Source organism: Bos mutus, chromosome 29 (genome assembly GCF_027580195.1).
Source record: "Bos mutus isolate GX-2022 chromosome 29, NWIPB_WYAK_1.1, whole genome shotgun sequence".
Classification (NCBI taxonomy): domain Eukaryota; kingdom Metazoa; phylum Chordata; class Mammalia; order Artiodactyla; family Bovidae; genus Bos; species Bos mutus.
Window position 1 is genome coordinate 22,251,827 of NC_091645.1, and position 11,804 is coordinate 22,263,630.

The following is an 11,804-nucleotide window of genomic DNA, read 5'->3' on the forward strand; positions in this document are numbered from 1 at the left end:
TATATGAAGAAAACTACAAAACTCTGATACAGAAATCAAAGATGTAAATAAATGGAAAGACATTTCATGTACATGGATAAGAAGATTCGATATTGTTATGATGTCAGTTCTTCCGATTTTGTACTATAGACTCAACACGATCTCGATCACAATCCCAGCAAATTACTTTGTAGATACTCACAAAAATTCCTAAGACAGTTTTATACAAAATTGAAAAATTTTGGAAGCAGCCAAGATTCTTTTCAATAGGTGAATGGATAAACTGTGGTACATACGTACAATGGAAAATATGTCAATACAACCCACAAGAAGACATGAAGGAAACTTAAGTGTGTATTGCTAAGCCAGTCTGAAAAGTCTACATACTACATGATTTTTACTGTATGATATTCTGGAAAAGGCAAAACTATAAAAGAGAATAAAAGACCAGTGGTTACCAGGGGTTTGGAGGGAGGGAAGGATGGGTGAAAGGTGGAGAACACAGGATTTTTAGGATGCTAAAACTATTCTTATGATAGAATAATGATGACATTATACTTAATGATGATGATATACTTAATAATGATATTATATTTATCAAAACCCATAGAACTGTATGACAGATGAACTCTACTGTAAACCATGGACTTTATATAATAATTATATATTAATATTGGTTTATTAACTGCTATAAATGCACCATGCTAATGAAAGATGGCAAATAGATGGGGAAACAGTGGCTGACTTTGTTTTTCTGGGCTCTAAAATCACTGCAGATGGTGATTACAGCCTTGAAATTAAAAGATGCTTACTCCTTGGAAGGAAAGTTATGACCAACCTAGTTAGCATGTTAAAAAGCAGAGACATTACTTTGCCAACAAAGGTCCATCTAGTCAAGGCTATGGTTTTTCCAGTGGTCATGTAAGGATGTGAGAGTTGGACAGTGAAGAAACCTGAGCACCAGAGAATTGATGCTTTTGAACTGTGGTGTTGGAGAAGACTTTTGAGACCCCCTTGGACTGCAAGGAGATCCAGCCCGTCCATCCTAAAGGAGATCAGTCCTGGGTGTTCATTGGAAGGACTGATGTTGAAGCTGAAACTCCAGTACTTTGGCCACCTGATGCGAAGAGCTGACTCATTGGAAAAGACCCTGATGCTGGGAAGGATTTAGGGCAGGAGGAGAAGGGATGACAGAGGATGAGATGGTTGGGTGGCATCACCGACTCAATGGACATGGGTTTGAGTGGACTCTGGGAGTTGGTGATAGACAGGGAGGCCTGGCATGCTGTAGTTCATGGAGTCGTGAAGAGTTGGACATGACTGAGTGACTGAACTGAACTGAACTGAATGAAAGATGTTAATAATAGAGGAAACTGGATGTGTAATATTTGGGAACTCCCCACAACATCTTAACAACCTTTCTGCAAATTTAAAACTATTCTCCAACACCACAGTTCAAAAGTATCAATTCTTTGGCGCTCAGCCTTCTTCACAGTCCAACTCTCACATCCATACATGACCACAGGAAAAACCATAGCCTTGACTAGATGAACATTAGTTGGCAAAGTAATATCTCTGCTTTTCAATATGCTATCTAGGTTGGTCATAACTTTCCTTCCAAGGTAAGCGTCTTTTAATTTCATGGCTGCAGTCACCATCTGCAGTGATTTTGGAGCCCAGAAAGATAAAGTCTGACACTGTTTCCACTGTTTCCCCATCTATTTCCCATGAAGTGATGGGACCGGATGCCATGATCTTCATTTTCTGAATGTTGAGCTTTAAGCCAACTTTTTCACTCTCCACTTTAACTTTCATCAAGAGGCTTTTGAGTTCCTCTTCACTTTCTGCCATAAGGTGTCATCTGCATATCTGAGGTTATTGATATTTCTCCCGGCAATCTTGATTCCAGCTTGTGTTTCTTCCAGTCCAGTGTTTCTCATGATGTACTCTGCATATAAGTTAAATAAGCAGGGTGACAATATACAGCCTTGATGTACTCCTTTTCCTATTTGGAACCAGTCTGTTGTTCCATGTCCAGTTCTAACTGTTGCTTCCTGACCTGCATATAAATTTCTCAAGAGGCAGATCAGGTGGTCTGGTATTCCCATCTCTCCCAGAATTCTCCACAGTTTATTGTGATCCACACAAAATGGATATATTTAGCAGACATTTTTTCCTGCATACTATATAATGGGTCACTTTACTTTGTTTTAGGACTTTCTCCTTATGGACTATCTGTGCTAAGACAGAGAGCATGATTTAGTGAAAACATCAAAGACCTTGGAGTATAAGAGACTTGGGTCTCAGTTCTAGCACTGTCACTTCTTAGTTTAAGACTTTGAAACTGAAAGTGAAGTTGCTCAGTCATGTCCAACTCTTTGTGACCCCGTGGACTATAGCTCTCCAGGCTCCTCCGTCCATGGCATTTTCCAGGCAAGAGTACTGGAGTGGGTTGTCATTTCCTTCTCCAGGGGATCTTCCCAACCCAGGGATTGAACCTGGGTCTCCTGTGTTATAGGCAGACGCTTTACCGTCTGAGCCACCAAGGAAGTCTTTAAGACTTTGAGGAAGTATCTAATTAGAGTTTCCTCATTTATAAAATTGTGATTGATAATCTTACTTCCACCAGAGGGTGAAGTTGAGGATAGCATGAGTTCATGTGTATATGTTTTAATACAATACCTGATATAACATATGCCCCAGTTTATGGCATTCATTAGTCCAGTGTTGGAGAGAATGAAATTCAAATTATTTAAAATCAGAGACACAGGTACATCTACATCAGTCTTAAACAACTAGACAGCTCTGCTGGGTTGTACCAGCTGAATATTAACCCCAAGTATTAGGAAGTAGAAAGTAATAAAATTGAGAACAGCCACTGGGAGAAATTTAGTGGAGGCCTCATCTTATGTCAAAGACTCAAGATTGACCTCCCAGACCCTTTACCGCAAGTCCAAGTGCAGAGACCTGCAACCCAGGAGTAGTTTCTTTCCCAAGGTCACAGATATTGAGAACTAGATTTAAAAATGGTGCCTATCAGACTCTCAAATTCTTGCTGCTTCTGCCTCACTAGAGTTGTTGATTTTATGCCATTTGCAGATTCTGAGGTGGCCTTCAGTTTCTGTGTCCATGGATTTCAAACTGTTCCTTGCAGTCCTAGGTTTCTGTGGGAATGATTAAAGTTCTGCTATAAAAGTGGTAGTGGAAGCTGAGAAGGCAGAGCTTCTGTGTCTCCCAAACCATGGCTCTCAGTTCAACTGGAAACTTCATCTTTTTCATTTATATAGAAAGACTTTATTGCTTTAAAAAGTCACTCTTCTATTCCAAACTGTATTCCTTGTTCCTACTCATATTCAGATAGAGCCTCAACCTAGGTCCTTGTCCCTACACCCAGGGTTTTTTCTCTTTCCATGGTTATTGCTTTGCTGAGTCAGTCTGGAATTTGCACTCAGCAAATCTCATAGGCTAACATCTTGTGTTTGAGTCCAAGAAAATGTACTCTAATTCTGGTTTTATCCTCAGAATTTCATGTGACATAGGATCTTCTTTTCTCAATTTTTACACCTTTGGCTTAATCTTTAGGTACTTTCCACAATGGCTAAGATCTTGACTGTGTACTTAGCTTTTCATGGCTTACTGATATCAAAGACCATTACACATTTTATCATTTCAAGCCAGGTCTGATAGCCATCATCTTTGATACTTTAGAACTGGCCCCGTTAGACCAAGACATCATCTTCTGGAATTAAGGTGGGTTACAACAGTTTTTTGGTTTTTTTTTTTTTTTCCTTCTAGATCTTTTTTTCAATTCTTTGATTTTACTGGGCCTCTTTTTGGCCCCTAACTATAACTCACTGGCCACTCCACTGAAATGTTGATATTATCCATGCTGAACACAGTCTGGCAATGCACCAGGAGTGCTTGTGGTAACCATTGTGGCTGTTGCGGCTGAACATGGACAAGTGACAGGCCAAAGACATGCCATCATCATATAAACAGCGTTAAACACAGAGACCATCCAACTTGTGGCCAACTCCTGATGAAGCTGCCACATCAAAGGGTTCAGTGCAGTTAAGGAGAAAATGTGATTAAAGGCTAAATCAGCACCTGACCACTCAAACCTTAGAATCGTGAACTACAGTCTCAGAGATCGGGAAGGAGCCACTCTGGCCAAAGAGGAGAGGCAGCTGCTGATGTACTCAAGTGAGTTGGTCCCTCCCACATCTGTGCCTGCCATCTGTCAGTCCTCAATACTTGAAGGTCACAATAGGCAGTATCTGTAGTAACTTAACAATATTTTTTTTTTCCCAGTATGCCTTGCTTTCTGCGCTATAGTCTGGATTGTTTCTACTGGCACATATATCCGTTCACTGATTTTTATTTTTCAGTGTTCAATCAGCTAAAAGGGACTTCTCAGATGGCTCATTGCTTAAAGAACCCACCTGCCAATGTAGGAGACATGGGTTGATCCCTGGGTCTGGTCAGGAAGATGCCCTGGAGGTGGATGTGCCAACCCACACCAGTGTTTTTGCCTGGGAAATCCCATGGACAGAGGAGCCTGGCAGGCTACAGTCCACACAATCACAAAGAATAGGACAAGACTTAATGACTAAACAACAACAATAATCTGCTAAAAAGTTCATTTAGTCAATTGTTCATTTTATTATTCTATTTTATAATTCTATAGCTTAATTTGTTTCTTTTTTATGATTTTACTTTTTCTGATTTCTACTTTCATTATAATGGTATCTAAGTACTTAACACAGAAGAACTGTACAAAAAAGATCTTTATGACCCAGATAATCACGATGGTGTGACACTCACCTAGAGCCAGACATCCTGGAATGTGAAGTCAAGTGGGCCTTAGAAAGCATCACTATGATCACAGCTAGTGGACGTGATGGAATTCCAGCTGAGCTCTTTCAAATCCTGAAAGATGATGCTATGAAAGTGCTGCACTCAATATGCCAGCACATTTGGAAAACTCAGCAGTGGCCACAGGACTGGAAAAGGTCAGTTTTCATTCCAATCCCAAAGAAAGGCAATGCCAAAGAACTCTCAAACTACTGCACAATTGCACTCATCTCACACGCTAGTAAAATAATGCCCAAAATTCTCCAAGCCAGGCTTCAGCAGTAGGTGAACCATGAACTTCCAGATGTTCAAGCCGGTTTTAGAAAAGGCAGAGGAACCAGAGATCAAATTGCCAACATCCGCCGGATCATCGAAAAAGGAAGAGGGTTCCAGAAAAACATCTATTTCTGCTTCATTGACTATGCTAAAGCCTTTGACTGTGTGGATCACAACAAACTGTGGAAGATTCTTCAGGAGATGGGAATACCAGACCACCTTACCTGCCTCCTGAAAAAACCTGTATGCAGGTCAAGAAGCAGCAGTTAGAATCAGACATGGAATAATGAACTGGTTCCAAATTGGGAAAGGAGTATGTCAAAGCTGTATATTGTCACCCTGCTTATTAACTTACATGCAGAGTACATCATGTGAAATGCTGGGCTAGATGAAGCACAAGCTGGAATCAACATTGCAGGGAGAAATATCAATAACCTCAGATATGCAGATGACATAATCCTTATGGCAGAAAATAAAGAGGAACTAAAGAGCCTCTTGATGAAGAAGGAGGAGAGTGAAAAAGCTGGCTTAAAAGCTCAACACTCTTTGGCCCATTTTTTGATTGGGTCATTTATTTTTCTGGAGTTGAGCTGGGCATACACACTGAGGAAACCAGAAGGGAAAGAGACACGTGTACCCCAATGTTCATCGCAGCACTGTTTATAATAGCCAGGACATGGAAGCAACCTAGATGTCCATCAGCAGATGAATGGATAAGAAAGCTGTGGTACATATACACAATGGAGTATTACTCAGCCATTAAAAAGAATATTTTTGAATCAGTTCTAATGAGGTGGATGAAACTGGAGCCTATTATACAGAGTGAAGTAAGCCAGGAGGAAAAACAGAAATACAGTATACTAACGCATATATATGGAATTTAGAAAGATGGTAACAATAACCTGGTGTAATGAGACAGCAAAAGAGACACTGATGTATAGAACAGTCTTATGGACTCTGTGGGAGAGGGAGAGGGTGGGAAGATTTGGGAGAGTGACATTGAAACATGTAGAATATCATGTAAGAAACGAGTTGCCAGTCCAGGTTCGATGCGCGATACTGGATGCTTGGGGCTGGTGCACTGGGACAACACAGAGGGATGGTGTGGGGAGGGAGGAGGGAGGAGGATTCAGGATGGGGAACACATGTATGCCTGTGGCGGATTCATTTTGATATTTGGCAAAACTAATACAATTATGTAAAGTTTAAAAATAAAATAAAATTAAAATTAAAAAAAAAAAAAAAAAAGCTCAACACTCAAGAAATGCAGATCATGGCATCCAGTCCCATTACTTCATGGCAAACAGATGGCGAAATAATGAAAATAATGACAGACTTCATTTTCTTGTGCTCCAAAATCACTGCAGATGGTGACTGCAGCCATGAAACTAAAGACGCTTCTTGGAAGAAAAGCTATGGTAAACCTAGTCAGTGTATTAAAAAGCAGAGACATTACTTTACCAATAAAGGTTCATCTAGTCAAAGCTATGGTTTTTCCCTGGTTGCTCAGATGGTAAAGAATCTGCCTTCAATGCAGGAGACCCAGGTTCCATCCCTGGGTCAGGAAGATTCCCCTGGAGAAGGAAATAGAAATTGACTCCAGTATTCTTGACTGGAAAATCCCATGGACAGAGGAGCCTGGTGAGCTACAGTCCATGAGGTTAAAAAGAGTCTAACAACTGAACTATTAATACTTTCATTTCCATGGTTTTTCCAGTAGTCATGTACAGATGTGAGCATTTGACCATAAGGAAGGCTGAGCAAGGAAGAATTGATGCTTTCAAACTGTGGTGTTGGAGAAGACTCTTGAAAATCCCTTGGACTTCAAGGAGATCGAACCAGTCAATTCTAAAGGAAATCAAACCTGAAGATTCATTGGAAGGATTGATGCTTAAGCTGAAGCTCCAAGAATTTTGCCACCTGATGCAAAGAGCCAACTCATTGGAAAAGACCCTGATGCTAGGAAACATTGAAGGCAGGAGGAGAGGGGATGACAGGGAACGAGATGTTTGGATGGCATCACTGACTCAATGGACCTGAGTTTGAGCAAACTCCAGGAGATGGTGAAGGACAGGAAAGCCTGGCCTGCTGTAGTGCATGCGGTTGCAAAGAGTTGGACATGACTGAGAGACTGAACAGCAAGTGTGGCCTTGCTAGGGTATCAGGTAAATAATGCCTGGAATGATAAATTCAAGTTTCTCCAATTCTCTCCACTTTGGCTGATTTCAGCCTAAGAAGAATGGAATACCGCAGTTTTCCATTCAGTTCATAGCCTCCTGGAAGCTGTTCTCTGCCATGTCATGCAGTTTCACTGTTTGAATACTCATTTTAATATTTGGCCAAAGCCTCAAAGTCACAGCCATGCAGGTGTATGGAACTACTTCATACACAGAATTCTCATCTACATTACCTAATCTTGCAAATTCTGACTGCCTGATCAGATTGACCCCTACACTATAATCTGGATTTGCACAGTTGAATGAGACAATCGTGCTTTCTGTTTGAGCTCCACTGCTAGTGGTTTGGAAAGTAGATCTAACTTTGTGTATTTGCATTCTCTCACATATCACTGTGCTGTTTTCCAGTACTTTAAAACTGTTACTGCATATATATATATTTTTCTACTTTTTGAAGTTATTTTTGATGGGAGGATACATACATGCTTAGACATTTTCCTTCTGCCTCTCCTATTATCTAGCTAACTGTTTTAGGGAGTTCCAGCTATTTTTTTATATCCTTCTTGCTGTAGATTCTTATGATCTGGATAAGAATTTATATGCCATTAAAATTTTTTATATAACCTATTTTCATTGTAAAATTTCATTAGTCCAAAGAAATTGAGGTCTACAAAAATTAGATATTAGTTTTGGTGCCAGAAAGTCAAGATGGTGATTCAGTGTTTGAGGGTACTATTATCCACAAATATAGTAAAGAGTATTATAATATTATTTAAAGAAATCATATTCAGTATATAACATAAATATATAATAAAAATGACTCAGGAAGGTATGCATATTAAAAGCCCTCCCTCTTGCTGGACATTGATGAGATCCAGTTTCTGTGATGTATATTGTGTGTGTGTGTTCATTCACTCAGTTTTAACTCCTTCCAACATCATGGACTGTAGCCCGCCAAGCTCTAATGTCTATGGAATCAAATGGGAGAGGACATGGGTAAACCTATGGCTGTCATGTTAATGTTTGGTAGAAACCAATGCAATGCTGTAAATCAATTATCCTTCAGTTAAAAATAAACAAATTAAAAACAAAAACAATACTGGAGTTGGTTGCCATTTCCTACTCCAGGGGATCTTCCCAACCCAGGGATCTAACACAAGTCTTTTGCATCTCCTGCATTGGCAGGTGGATTCTTTATCACTGATCCACCTGGGAAGCATGATCTATATTAAACTTGATCAAAAAGAAGAATTTTGAAAGGAATTTGATTACAGTCTCTGTAATATCTTTTGAATTCAGGTGTATAAAGGCAATTTCCCACTTCAATGATTGAACATTGACTTGGCTTTTGTTGTTATTGTTGTTACCCTAGGAGTTTACAACTTTAGGTCCTATATTATTGCATCCATCCTCCTTATTTGCAATTAATTGTTTACAAGATTGTGAATGACCAATAAACATTACTTGAGCAGAGCCGAGCTCTTAGAGCCTGAAGGAGTTTAGCACAATTTAAAAACTGCCGTGTAGCTCTAAAAGCTTTGCCAAGGTACTGACCAGGAAATTCTAGCTTACCACGCCTTCAACCAAAGTGTTCTGGGAATATAGAGATGTCTATAAAATGTAATGCTTTTAAACAAGGTGTTCCTCTTTCATGTACTCTATAAAGTACTTATCAAGGACTAATGTGATTATTAAGAAAGCACAGCACTTCCTTTGGATAACACTATTTTTGTGATGCAGATTCTGGAAAAGTCAGTCCCAGATTTCGAAAGTAATGTGTGTAATTGAAGCAATCAGCAGGGCAGAGATACTTCCTAAAAGTGGTGAATGGTGTTGTTTATTGCTTATTCTAATAGGGATTCTGCTGACCTTCTCCATAGAAAATGACATTTCAATCATTGTGAATCTTGTTCTTCCATGTGTAAACCTGGAGAGAGTTTGATATGACCACAACTCATAAATGGAATACATACTTGACCTTGCCGTTTAAGTGTTTGAGATTAATTCAGAAGATGCAGAAGTCTGGCAGCTGGATAATGCCTGTCTTCCTTCTTTTCTTTCCTCCTGTCTCCTTCCTCTTTTCTTTATAATATAGAACCTTGAGGTATCTATATGTTGCTCCTACTCAGTTTATCTCTTTTCCACCTAGACAAAGTAAAAATATTGGCTGTTTTTTTTTTTGTTGTTGTTGTTTGTTTTTTATGCTGATGCTTATGAGTGCTTGGAATGATAAGAGTAGAAAGCAGTGCTATGATTTCAAAGCAGTGCTATGAAATTATTGAATGCCAAAGCCAACCTCATGTCAATTTCAGTTTTTGAATAAATGAATAAAAATAATAGTGATATAGTAGGCCATCCTAACTTTAAATTATTACTATTTTATTGTTTTATAGTTGTGCATCAGCCAGGGTTCCACCAGGTAAACAGAATCAATAGGAGGTATATATTAAAAAGTCATTGAAAGATTCTGGTTTTAAGGATTGTTCAGTTCAGTTCAGTACAGTTGCTCAGTCATGTCCGACTCTTTGTGACCCCATGAATCGCAGCACACCAGGCCTCCCTGTCCATCACCAACTCCCGGAGTTCACTCAGACTCATGTCCATCGAGTCAGTGATGCCATCCAGCCATCTCATCCTCCGTCGTCCCCTTGTCCTCCTGCCCCTAATCCCTCCCAGCATCAGAGTCTTTTCCAATGAGTCAACTCTTCACATGAGGCGGCCAAAATACTGGAGTTTCAGCTTTTGCATCATTCCTTCCAAAGAAGTCCCAGGGCTGATCTCCTTTAGAATGGACTGGTTGAATCTCCTTGCAGTCCAAGGGACTGTCAAGAGTCTTCTCCAACACCACAGTTCAAAAGCATCAATTCTTCCACGCTCAGCTTTCTTCACATTCCAACTCTCACATCCATACATGACCACTGGAAAAACCATAGCCTTGACCAGACGAACCTTTGTTGGCAAAGTAATGTCTCTGTTTTTGAATATGCTATCTAGGTTGGTCATAACTTTTCTTCCAAGGAGTAAGTGTCTTTTAATTTCATGGCTGCAGTCACCATCTGCAGTGATTTTGGAGCCCAAAAAAATAAAGTCTGACACTGTTGTGGGGAATGTCAAACCAACTGTGAAATCTACAGGACAGGCTGTCTGGAAGGGTAGGCTAGAACTCTCTGGGATCAGCTGAAGTTTCTATGCACAGGTAGAATTTCTTCTTGCTCAGGGATACCTCAGCTCTGCTCTCAAGCCTTATCCACTGATCAAATTCAGGACCACCCAGATTATCTAGGATAAATTCTATTACTTAAGTTTACTGATTATGGACCTTAATCATATTTTAAAAGTACCTTTAGAGTAATACCTTGATTGTATAACTGGGGACTATTGCCTAGCCAAGCTGGCACATAAAGTTGAGCATCACCATTGCATTACAACATTCTTCATTTTTCATACTAGTTTAATAATAATAACTATATACTTTCTATATCAAAATAAAAAGTTCAAAATTCTGAATTGGTCTCAACAATAATGTAATGAAAATTTTACTGTTCCCTAAAAGCCAAAGTCTAGAAGCTACTACTGAAACATAAGATTCTCCTTCATATTACTATTTCACAGACAGGACAATAAAAGGCCCAAAGATATATTCTATTAATACTTCATAGGTAACATATAGTCATTATTTTTATTAAGTTTAATTTTCTAGTGTATTGGCTTATCTTGTTACCTTTTACCTTAAACCAGATTATATTAGTTTTCTATCACTGCCTAACAAATTATGACAAAATTTATTATCTCACCGTTTCTGTGGGTCAGAGGTCTCAAAGCTGAAATCACCAGGCTGAAATCAAGGTCACCAGGCTGAAATCAAGGTGTTGCCTGGAGCTGTGATATAATCTTGATTTGGAGATTTTCTTAGAAATTCAGTGGTTGTTGGCAGAGTTTTAGTTCCTTGTAGTTGAGGAGTAAGGTCTTTGACTTATAGACCTTCCCACTATTCCCTGAAATGTGTCTTTCTTTAAAACATGGAAGAATACTTCTTCATGGCTAGCAAGAGAGTGTTGGAATGTTCTAATCATACTAACTTCCTCTACCTCTGACCATTAGGTCTGCCTTTAATGTCCTCATTTGATTAGGTAAGGCTCACCAGGTATTACCTCTCTTTTGATTTAGTAGGAGTTTCTCTGGTGGCTCAGCAGTAAAGAATCTGCCTGCAATGCAGGAGACATGAGTTCAATCCCTGGATCAGGAAGATCCCTTGGAGAAGGAAACAGCAACCTTCTCAAGTATTCTTGCCTGTGAAATCCCATGGACAGAGGAGCATGGTGGGCTGCCGTCCATGTGATTGCTAGAGTCAGACATGACTCAGTTGGACTCAGTAACCACAACAATAACAGATTAGGGGTCTTCAGTGCATCTACAAAATTTCTTCACCTTTGGCAATTGACATAGCACAATCAGAGGAGTGTTATACCATCAAATTTACAGGACTTTACCTACATTCAAGGAAATGGGGTTACATAT

At 39.5% G+C, this 11,804-nt stretch overlaps 1 non-coding gene across 1 annotated transcript; it reads right to left on the minus strand.

The window, feature by feature from the left end:
• Positions 1 to 2,456: 2,456 nt before the first annotated feature.
• On the minus strand, positions 2,457 to 2,528 carry TRNAY-AUA (transfer RNA tyrosine (anticodon AUA)). Its single transcript has one exon. It is a non-coding gene; the product is annotated as a tRNA-Tyr (tRNA).
• Positions 2,529 to 11,804: the final 9,276 nt, after the last annotated feature.